General features: G+C 39.0%; 1 protein-coding gene across 3 annotated transcripts in view; it reads left to right on the top strand.

Moving 5' to 3' along the window:
- Positions 1-12,591, top strand: part of AMMECR1 (AMMECR nuclear protein 1) — a 110,817-nt gene that overhangs the window by 23,398 nt on the left and 74,828 nt on the right. The gene's annotated exons all lie outside the window — the stretch shown is intronic.

Raw genomic sequence — 12,591 nt, forward strand, 5'->3', positions numbered from 1 at the left:
TCACAAGATGTTACAAAAATAGTACTGAGAGATTCCCATCTACCTATCACCCAGCTTCCCCCACTAATGATATCTTCCATAACTGTAGTGTACTATCAATGCCAAAAAACTGATTACCGCAATAGAACTAAACTACAGTGCCTTTTTTTTTTAATGCCTGCAAGATATTTCATTGCATGGATGTACTAAAATATTCCCCTGTATGGACATACCATTTAACTAGTGCTTTGTTGACGGACGTGGAGATGGTAGCATTGCTGGTAGAGAGAAAGACAGGAGACAATAAATATCCATGTATTAAGGGCCACAGCTAGCACATGTATTGCCTTTGTGTGGATTAAAAAAAAAAAAGCCCTCTCTGGGAGGATATATCACCATAGGGGCATGGCTTGGAGAGCAGAATACAACCCCGATAACAGTATTTAGCATCTCTGCATGTACCTCTTTGCACATAAGTGGGAATGCGTATGTAGGATAATGGAGTGTACTTTGAAATCTTCAGCATGACACCAGTGTTCCAATTTGAAACTTTGATGCTGTTTCCTTTCAGACCTGACACGCCCTCGCACCTTTGACCCCCACCTGTAACCCTCATCACCCCTCCCTAATACCTCAGTCAGTGAACATTTTCTATTATTTGTGTACATATCTACCTCCCACATTGGATGGTAAGCTCCTCAGGTAGCAGAGACCCCATATTTTCATCTTTGTACCTTCTTTCCCTTCCCCTCATCACTCTACTGTTATCCAGCCATGTAGAATATTCTTGCATATAAAAGTGTTGAGCGAAGTTTTGTTTAAAAATTTTCTTAAGGCAGGGAAGTTAAGAGGTTATTTTTTCTTCTACCTCTTGATACTTCAAAAGGTGTCAGGAAAGTTTTAAACCAAAATTATTTTGAATTAAAATACCCACACATACCACGTTTGTAGGAGAGAAAGAGTGTCACGAAGTCAGCCAACTAATAATGGGGTACTACAATTTCAAAAACATTAAGCATTATAATATTGAAAGGAAGAAAATACAGTAGCTGAACTCCTTGATAAATTGTAAGCAGGTTATTAGGTTCTGGTTCCACTGAATATTAAAAAAATAGCCATAAGAATAATCCCTGATAAGGGCTTTTTAAAGAATTCATAATGTGTACAAAAGAAATATATTCTGTTAGAAAAGAATGCATTTTAAAGCTCTGTTCACAAAGAACCTATTTTATATGCTTATGTTTAGTAAGTACAATTTTGAGAAGTCACATATGCCTTATGCCCTAAAAATACCTAATTTCATCAGGTCTTAACTTTATATGCCATTGAATTAGGATGAAAATTGTCCATTTTTACCACTGACCCTTTCGTTACTGTTGAGCACTAGAAATGTTTTATGGAATTTTAATTACATTAAATATTTCATTAAAACTTTCATCATTGGAACTCTATGTGTACGTATCAGTACTTCTACAAACACACAAAGAAGAATGGAAATGTTTTTTAATGCATCTTCCGTCATGTAGACTTTATATGAGCCGTGTAACTAAATAAAATTATCAGACTAAGCATACAACCTAATTGGCATCAATCTTCTACAAGTGACAAGTTAAAATAGATAATGGTAGTTGCAAAATAGCTTGATTCTGAAGATTCTGTCCATGACGTAGGCAATGAATGGACTTGACATCTGTATTAGTTACGTTTGCTTGTGTATAAAATTTAAGGAGGTAAGCGTTGGGGGTGTGCCGAATGAAACTGTGGGGGAAAATCTTCAGATCTCAAGTTCACAGTGAATTGTCAACTGAGAGTTGCTTTGCCAGCAGCACATAAATATTTTTTCATTTTAGGGAGTGACTGTTACTGGAAGAGAATTGAAGAAAACATTTGTTTTCCTTGATTATTTGCTGTAAATAATTTTTTTGTAACTATATCAACAAACTACTGTGGGTTCATTAGGAGAGAGAGCATTGTTATTTAGAGGCTCTGTTATCCTGATGTTAAACTATAATGGGTTTTTACCTGTATTCCAGGAAATAAAGCAAGTTGGATTGATTCCAGTAGGTTTTATTTTTCAGCTTCAGTGCTAAAATCAGATTGTGTGCAACTCTGAATCATGGTTCTATAAATTCTTGGCTATACTAAGTAAATTACAGTATATCTTCCAGTACAATTATAAGAATGCTGTAACAGGCAGGATCCTTTTCTTGAGTGTTTTTATGATTAAAGATTAATTTCCTCCTGCACGTGGCTTGGGTAGGTTTTCATTCAGCTGGATTGAAGATCACTGTCAGCTACCACTTGGGTGCCATCTATGTATTTGACAATTTGCGGACTAATAGGATTTTAAAGAACAGTTTGGTTTGGCAAGATTCCTTACAAGGGTGAATAGGATGGACACATTTACCTTGCAAGTATGTGTATTTGTGCACACACACACATTTTATATTAATCTTGGCCTATAAACTTCCAGTATACTTCGAATAATTTACCAATTTGCTTTTCCACTGGGACATACAAAAGTAAAGCATCTTTTCCACTTTACTAAGCAGGTGCCTATTTTTATGGCTATGACTTCTATTTCAAGAAACTTTTAATATAATTTGATGTAATTAAATTTTACATATATATGTAATCACCTCTCATGATCCCTGCTTCTGTAAGGGACCTGAATGCAAATGGTACAAAATAATGATTTCCTTGGCTCTTTTTCTTGACTTTTCCCCTCATTCTGTGAGTTGTCTCCTGTCATGCTCCATCCAGCACATTTACTGGAGTGGGCATACCCCAAGCCAGTAAGTGAAAAGAGGGGAAATGGCCATATGTGGATAATGGGGAGTTGGGTATTCATGATTATACATGAGAATGGGGGAGGCATATTAGTCATTAAAGTTGATGGACTTATTGGGGAAGGATTTCAAATTCACGGAAGGTTTTGAATTATGTCTGAAATCCTAGGGGTTTAGAATTTGATTTGGGGGGAGTAGACTAGGTATTACAATCAGTGAGGATAATAAACAAAGTTGAGTAGTTTTGTTCAGGGAACTCTCAGGAAATGAAGATATTTGAGACATCTTGAATCAGGGGCAGTGGGGGGGGGGAGAAAGGCTTGAAATTAAAGCATCTGTTCATTCATTTTGACTTGATTTTTTACTCTGTTGGGAAATACTGGCATAGGCATTGTACAGTTGAATCAGAGTGAGAGATTGGTCACCTTTAAAACAGAGTAGAGTCATTGTTGAAGAGAAGACTGGAATAGGTTAGCTCAGAGAGGACTCTGGTTTACATAGGGATTAGCTGTGAAGTTAGGTTTGAGATGAAGAGTAGGTACAAATAGTGGTACAGGAAAGAAATGGTGTAGTTCGGCGTTTTCCCAAATAATGTGGGTGGTGCTGTGGAGGTTCATGTTAGGCTCACCCTCTTCAACCAGAGAGAAGGGCTATGCTATTACCCAATGGATTTTGGAGAGGTCTGTCAGCCATACGCTGTTGAGGTCCTGCAGAGTAAGGTCTGTTGTTTTGCCTCAGTTTTTTCACAGTTCCTGAGAGTGCACCATCTGACTCCTGTAATTCTGGTAGAGTTTGTGAGGAGAAATGAAGAACAGTGATGTTTGCTCGGAACTTATGTGGCGTGTACCCTGCTGAGTGTTTTACACCTGCTCTTTCCCATTTCTCTACCAAATCAGATCATTGGTAAGGGTATACGTGCGAGTGGACATTGTGCTGAGAGAAGTCTCCACCCTGTCAGAGCCTTAGTCACCTAAAGAAGTCCAAAAGCAATGGTGTGCCTTCGGCTCTGACCAGGAGCTTGCTAGCCTTCCCTCTTCCCTTTACTCTACCTTTGATATATATACTCTCTGGTGGCTCCGAGCCACAGATCTTGAGCTAAAGTACTTACTTCCCCCAGTCATGGTCCTCTCCTTTCTTGGTTCCCTGAATTCCCACATTAAGTGGCCGCCTTCTCTGCCCCATCACTTCTCATTCATAGCTGTTTGCTTTATGTTAAATTCTATTTACATGCTTTTCTCCTTCACCTACCAGACTATAAGCTCCTGACAAGTAGGGTTGGTCTTTTTCATTTCTGAGCCCTAGTACCTAGCAGATAGTAGAAAAGGTGGTTCATAATGGTTTGTTGTGCTAAATTGACTCTATCAACTGCAATTTGGCTTCTTGTTTATCCCTGTCGGGTGGCCCCCACATTCTAGTGACAAAGAGTGGGCCAAGGAAAACCTCTTAGCTTTCTTTGTAGTCTCTCTTAATCCAGACAACTATATGCTGCCAAAACCTAGTTTTGACTTGCCTCCAGATGACAGACTCAGTCCTCCAAGGGCATAGTATGCCCAGCTCTAACCGGTACTACACAGTGTCAAGTATACTAGTAACTTGGAACATTGAGCTACAAGAAATGGTTGAGGTGAAGAATTCTGAGCAGCAGTATACATGCTAATTTATTCCTCAGAATGATGATACTCAGGAGACCAGGGAGCCCTTGGTTATCTAAGGAGGTGTAAACAGCTCCAGATTGCAATTAGATCAAGTCATGCTAATTGTGGTCACTCTGCCTGAGGCCCGATGGTGGGTTGTGTTCTCTCCAACTCCCAACAGCAAGATGACCTCTCTTTTCCAGGGTTGGAGAGGAAACCAGAACGATTTGAAAGTTCTAACTCAACTGGGTCTGGAGGCATAGCCATCTTCCTTAAATGGAAGATCCTCTGATTAAACAATGCCTCAGTCTCATTAGGTGCCTGCACAGTTAGTGTGTCTCTGCATTTTGATTTCTATTTGGGAAAAGCATTCCTGGAAGGAAAACTGATAGAACAGCAAGAGGTGGTTTATACCCCATCCGCCTTTTTTGACAATCTACTCTTAAATTCTAGTAGATAGAATTCTTTTATCTTTCTTCAACCCGCTACTTTCACAAGAAGGTAAATTGTTCAAACTCGCCTACCTGTGACTGACTTGAAGAGAATCACTGGCAGTAAGGCCATTAACTTTTCTAACCAGCTGTATTTTTATAACCAGTGGTTATAAAATTCTGCTTAGCTATCCATTTGGATCTCAAGAAACTGCTAATTCCTGAACATGATTCAGTGTTGAAAGACCTTGTATCCCTCCTTACCATCATCAAAGGCAATGAAATCGTCCAAAAGAACCCTTGAGCTGGTATTAAAATTTAGTAGTAGCTAATCTAGGATACTTGAGATAAACCTGATGATCTTTTACTAAGGTCTCCAGATTTTGGCCAATGACTTTATAAAACTAGAAGGATCTGGTGGAATGGGAAGAAAGAAAAGATGACCCTAAGTAACTTCTCACACACGCTCTAAGTTTTTCAGGGTCATGTGCCCATACAGCCTTCATCATTCAGGGTGAGTCATAACCAGAGACTGTATGAGGGTATTGTGAAATTCTGTGCAGTTCTTTAGCCATACTGGTGTTGGGTTCTTATAAAAATAGACCATTTCCAGACAGTAACTATATATTCTGGATTTCCCAGGGCAGTCCTGATTTCAGTTTGGCCCATTGTGTCCATAAGTATACTCAGATTCATGAGACTACCAATTTTTGGTGCGGAAAACGCAGATACCACACACAGAAGGACTTCCTTCTTGCCAAATGAGAAGAGTCCATCACGGCATAACCTTGCTCTTTCAGATCGGCCATTTTCATTGCCAGTAATTCTCACCGGCTGCTTAGCAGTTGCTCTTTGTGTTCCCGGTTTGTTTCCTCCCCTTACTTTAACCCTTCAGGCGTTAACTTATCTCTGGTGTCTCTTGGCTCTGAAATCCAGCAAATGGTGTATCCTTACACTTTCACTAAGCTACTTGTATCCCAGCATTTGGGTGCTACCCTTTTGAAAAATAGCACACTTTTCTTTCTTTCCAGGGCCTTCTTGGAGGTGGAAGACTGCACCTGTGAGATACTCATCTTCACAGGCCTCCAAAACATTCAGTAAGAAGCAGCACCAGCCCCATTTATTGAGTGTTTACTGTGCACTAGAACTTGGGTAAATTTTTTAAAAAATCTCATTTAATCCTTAGTAACCTGTGAGGATGGTATCAGTCCCTCCTCACAGATAAGGAAATATGCTTGGAGAGATTAAGTAAGTTGTCTAAGATTTCTACTTAGTAGCCTCTATTTGGAAATCCTTGCCATATCCCAGATAAAATATTAGTTGTGCGCATACCGGCCTCAGAATTGTGGATGACCTGGCTAAGCATTCCAACCCCATACTAGAAAAGAACCTTTACCTTTATACTTCCCGCTACTAGGAAATGTACATTTCTGTACTCCTGATAGTTGCATTTTTATACATCTTTTTTTATACCAGTGGTCCTCCAACTTGAGCATGCATAAAAGTCACCTGGACGGCTTGTTAAAATGTAGATTGCTGGCCCCACTCCCGGAGTTTCTGATTCGGTGAGTCCTGGGTGGGGCCTGAGAATTCAAATCTCTGACGGGTTCCCAGGTGACCTCAGTGCTGGAGGTCCAGGGAACATACTTTGAGAATCACTGTCATAGACTACTTTTTATTAAATTATTATTCAGCTCTTACTGTGTTCTAGGCACATTACTAGCATGGGGGATATAATGACAAACATGGCAGACAGTGTCTTTGGTCTCATTAGGCTTATAGTCTAGTGGGGGAAACAGACTCAACTAATTTTATTTGGGCTAAGTAAACAGGGATCAACACAGAGAACAACAGAGTTGCTATCCTCTGCTTTAGATAGGTTGAAAGAAAGTCTTTTTGAGAAAGTGGCATTTAGTCTAAGACTTAAAGGATGTGAAGAGCTCTTTACGACTTTCAGCATTGGTTTCATCAGCTCCAGCCTCTGTTGCTGGCACTGGTGATAGCAACCTTGGGAGAACTCCATGAATTTCAGACTGACCTCTGGGCAGTGCATTCCTTGGGCACTTTCTGTGACCTTGGTCAAGCTTGATTCCATACTTGTTCTATGACTGTGTCCCTCCTCTTCACCTCGGCCTCCCCCACTCCCTACCCACCCCCCCAATAAAGATACAGGGGTCAGAGGAATTTGAAGGGTAGGCTAATTTTATCTTCTGGCTCCACCTAGGTCACATTCCTTGGTATCTGATGGCTTGGGAAGAATATATACCAAGGATTGTGCCTGTGAACCTACCATTCATGGTCACTGCCTTCACCTTGTAACTATGAGTGACATTTTTTTAATTTTTTTTAAAGATTTTATTTATTTATTTGAGAGAGAGAGAGAGAGAGCACATGAGAGGGGGGAGGGTCAGAGGGAGAAGCAGACTCCCTGCCTAGCAGGGAGCCCGATGCGGGACTCGATCCTGGGACTCCAGGATCATGACCTGAGCTGAAGGCAGTCGCTTAACCAACTGAGCCACCCAGGCACCCTATGAGTGACATTTTAAGATTCTGCCTTATTTGCCAGTTGGCAGATTTGCTCAGAAAGGAGTGGCAGTATAGGAATCCACACAACTCCCTAGCTACCCTGATGTTGGGTTTCCTTAAAGAGAACTCCCAGATTCTTGTGGTCTAAGAGGACGCTTTCAGCTTTCCAAAAGGCTATCAGAGCAACACAAAACCAAACCGTGCTTCTAGTTGTGTTGACCAAACCTGGAAAAATTCTAGGTATTTGAAGGTAACTATGCTCCCAATTCTCCTTATCTCTTGCCCTAGATTTTTAGCCCTGAAATTTGATGATTTACTGGTTTTGTTTGTTTGTTTTTGCTCTGGATATGCCCTGCCATGATTTGACTAGCTTCTGCTTAGAACGTTCCACCTCCAGAGCCATTTCCTTGATGTCCAGTTTTGCTCTGTTCTGATTAAACATTTCCTGTGGTATTCTGTTCCTATAGAAATAAAGAGACTCTTACCAGGTGTTTCTCTGGGTATTGTTGGACAGAGCATTTCTTTTGGCCTAGGTGTACTTCTTGGGGATAACAGACTTCCTTAGTCACCTCTCTCTATAAATCCCTGAACTCATGGTTGTTTATCATATGGGGAATACTGGAAATTGATTTTTGTGGTTGCTGAGGATATCCCGAGTTAAATCCTTTAAACGGCCATCCAGTGCATGCTTAATGGGCTCTGATGGCTCTTCTACCTACCTGCACCTGGGGGCCAGATTTAACTGCTTTTCCCCAGATCGAGAATTACCCTTTCCCTGTGTATTCAGAACGTTCTTACTGCTTCTCTGGTCCCTGATGGTATAGAGTGGACCAGCATGTTTTTGTTAGCCCATGTATCAACCACAAGAATGATTGAAATAACAAGAAAGGAAATGGCACAGAAGCTCACTTTTATCTGAAGACGATAAACCTTTTCTGCGGCTTTGGAGTCAGATAGCTCTGGGTGATAATGTCACATCTGCCCCATTCTAGCAGTGTCCTAGGCTGAAGTCAACCGACCTCTCAGCCTGTTTTCTCATCTGTAAACGCCTTCTGAAAGTTGTGTTGTTGTGAAGAGTAAAATGCATGTGAAAGCACCTGATCATATTTGACTCATAGTATGCTCTCATTGAATGTTGACTCTCACTTTCCTCCTTAATGTTCTTCAAGTCCTGAAGCACTCAATTGAGCAAGGCGCAGTCTCTCATGGTGCACCTGTTAGCCCCAGAATCTTAAATTTACCCAAATAGAGAATCCATTCAAGAGCCACCTGTGAAATTGTAATACTTATAACGAATTATAACACTAAATTATAATACTCAAGTATCCCTCCTTCTCCGAGGTATCCAAGCAAAGAATTTAACGATTATTGAGGGGTTATTTAATAGAGGTCTCATTGGCCAAAAATGGTAACAATAATTTTACCTTTATTGATATAGCATTATAAATACTTGGTGGTTTCAGGACCTTTCAAATGCCTAGTGTCCTTGGATTCCTTTGGCAGTCCATTGAGCAGACAGTGCACTCATCCCCATCTTGCATATCCATGTCAAGCTGAAGGGAATTAGAGGACTCTTTCACCGTCTTTAGACTAATGGATGTTGGAGTAGAGCCTCGAGCCTGTTTCTCTTCTCTTCCCACCCTATTCCAGTACTTTTATCCTATTATACCACATTGATTTGCACTCTGAGGTTCTGGTATGTGAAGTATCCAAGCACCAGAATTCTAAGGAAAAAACATCTCTGGGGTGCCTGGGTGGCTCAGTTGGTTGAATGTGCAACTCTTGGTTTTGGCTCAGGTCATGATCTCAGGGTCATGAGATGGAGCCCTGCAGGCTCTGTGCTCAGCGGGGAGTCTGCTTGGGATTCTCTCTCTCCCTCTGTGCCCCACCCCCCATGCTCTCTCCCTCTAAAATAAATAAATCTTTAAAAAATAATTTATATCAAAGGTATAAATAGCTTTCTCGGGCCTTCAGGTAGAGTTTAAAACTCATACTTTATAGAGATATCTCTTAGGGAGATAAATGTCTCAAGAATAAAATCGGGGGAAACCTAAGAGATGTTTTGTTTTGTTCCCTGTTTTTAAAGATTTTTATTTATTGAGAGAGAAAAAGAGAGTGGGGGCGGGGAAGGGCAGTGGGAGAGGAGAGAGAATCTCAAGCAGACTCCCCACTGATCGTGGAGCCCATCGCAGGGCTCAGTCTCAGGACCCTCAGATCACAACCTGAGCCGAAACCAAGAGTTGGTCACTCAACCGACTAAGCAAGCAACCCAAGTGTCCCATGCCTTTGATAAAAATTCTGTGTGCCACAGTTAGATGCCCAGTATACATTTAAAAACAGTATTTGTTGGGCCTAGACCTGCAACAACAGTCCCTATTAGTGTGATCCTCATTAGATTAAATTATTCATTTTAAATTATTTAAATTATTTCATTCATTCAACAAACATGTATTTAGCCCTTACTATGTGCCAGGGGCTAGGGATACAGCCATGCAAAAGACAAGCTGTCCTCTCAGAGCTTACAATCTAGTAAGGAGACAGTAAACAAATAGGTAGAGATATGCGCTGTGAAGAAAAATAAAGCGCTTTAAAATTTTTGCTCCAACCATGAGATAGTTACCAGTGACCCCTGTTAGATGCTCTGAAAAAGTCAGTTCTTAGGAAAATGGCCTCAGAAAGGAACATTGCCTTTGACACCCCTTCGCAGTTTCTACTTTTCATTCTTAGGACTAAGACCTTGTTTTTTTTTGTATGGTTGTGAGTAACCCTAATAGAGTTGGAATATAAGGACACCGCCAAGTGCTTAAAGACAGATTGTAGAGGAAGGCTGTTAGGCATAGAACACCTTTGGAGAAACAATCTCCCAATACATACTTTTTTTTTTTTATGAAGATCCATGTTTTTTTTTAATGTAGTACTTTTCTCTTTGTTTTATTTAAATTCAATTAGCCAACATATAGTACATCATTAGTTTTTAATGTAGTGTTCAATGATTCATTGGTTGCATATTAACACCCAGTGCTCATCACATCATATGCCCTTCTTAAACAAATACTTTGAGTTGTGTTTATCTTTTACTTTTTAAGTGTAATCTCTTGCCTTATAGTGTGTTACACGAGGAACCGTGAAAATAGATGGATTTTTAAATATCTGTCAACTTTACTCTGTTTAAGACAACACAGTATAAAAAAGCACCCTCTTCAGATGCTGCTTGTTTTATGGTGTAAGACCATAGAATATTTTTTTTTTTTTGGACGTAAGTGTTTTAAAAGTTTTGAAGAACAGGGAGTCTGCAAGTTGGAAGGAAGCCATTCTTACCATGAGGCAAATATACTTGAGTTTAATTTTTAAACTATAACTGCCGTTTGACCTTAAATTAAGACAGTCTGTTTCCATTGTGGTGTTTTACTGGTTTAACAATGAGAACATTTAAAGCAGCTGCCACCAATTAAAATGATTCATAAATGCTGGTTGTAAATAAATATTCTTGAAGTTTTAACTCAATGAAGTCCTTTTTTTGTTTTTAAGTGGCACTGTCTTTCTGGAAAGCAATTTGGTAAAATGCATCAAGAGCTTTAAAAAATGTTCATATACTTTGATCTGGTAATTATGTTTCTAAAAAAACTTTATTCTTAGAAAATAAATCTGAGATCTGGATAAACTTTAGTGCACAGAGATGTGCCCTACAATTTTAACAAGAAGGAAATGATTACTTAAATTATGGTACACTTATATGATGAAATGTCATGGAGCCATTAAAATATTTTTGAAGAATCTTAACCATGTAAGAAAATGCTTATGCAATTCAGTTGAAAAACAAACTATACGAAAACATACAGTATGATGTTAACTATGGGAACATAGTTCCGCAGAAAACTATTGTCAGGAAATGTAAATTTTCATTTTCTTTGGTTGTGAGATTATGTGTGATTTTTGTTTTCTTCTTTCTGCTTTTCTGTGTCTTCCAAAATGTTTTTACAGTGAACATGCATTACATTTAGAGTAAATAAAAAATGTTATATAAGTGTTTTGAGCCTTTCTTTCAATGGGATGCTTTTTATTAAAACCCAGTCCATTTATATTATTATGACATAATTTTCTGCAGATTTTCATCTTTACAGCAGTTCTTGTTTCTAGTGTTTTTATGTTTTTAACTTTCTGTTTAATTTTTATGATATGCACAGTGTCAACAATTTTATTTATGCTTGTTCTAATTTCCGGGTGTTAGTCTTTAAAGCCAATATTTCAGTTCCCCATTGGAATACTATTTTTTAGGTGGTTTGTATCAAACAACACACACACATTCGTAGACTGTGATAAACAGAGGTGGCCCTCGGGCCATACCACAATGCCTAGTTCCAAATCCTGACCCCACCACTTAGTAGCTATGTAACCACTGGCAAGTTAATTGCCTCCTTGGATCCCCAATTTATCTGTAAAATGGAGAGTATTAATGGTATCTACTTCATCAGGTTGTAGTAGGGATTTAAAAGAGTTATTACATGTAAACCCTTGAGAAAGGCCTGCCACATAGGAAGTGTTTGGTAAAAGTTAGCTGTTTTTAGTCGTGTGTGTGCATATATATATGAATGTGTACATACTGTCATGATCGTTTGTGGAATGTTCCTTTTTATCTGACTTTTATTCCTTTATACAGTTGTAATTTAAAAATTTAAATCTGTCTTATTCTTAGGTAGTCAGAATTTTCCTGTTATGCTTTGAAATTATTTTTAAAAGCTCCCATATTTTCAGTAATATTGTCTTCCAATCATATTTTCCTTTTCCATATTTGGAATTGATGGTCATTCATGTGGACTGGATGGAATTAGGGTTGGCTTTCTTCTAGGTGTAAAAGAACTTCCATTTACATACAGATAGTTGATGTATTCATTAACAGTTATTCTCATCTGTTGAATTATTTACCTTATTTATTAAAGTACCACCTCAGTAGAGAAGAAGGGTAGGTAAGTATGAGTGTACCCTAAGGAGATAAAACTACATTTGTTTTCATTGTAAACTTTATAATCCAAACGTCTCTAATTCAGTTTAGTTAATTGATCTCAGATTTGGAGTGCAAAGAGAACTGCCTCTTAGGGAATCATGCACTGGGCTAGACACATGTAATTTTGTAGTCCATATGAGAACTATTTTATGATAAGTAAAACAGTCATTTGGCAATTTTGCTCTTGTACACTACAGAATGAGAAATGTGTTCCTATAGAAAACAACTTG

This window comes from Zalophus californianus, chromosome X, assembly GCF_009762305.2.
Source record: "Zalophus californianus isolate mZalCal1 chromosome X, mZalCal1.pri.v2, whole genome shotgun sequence".
Classification (NCBI taxonomy): domain Eukaryota; kingdom Metazoa; phylum Chordata; class Mammalia; order Carnivora; family Otariidae; genus Zalophus; species Zalophus californianus.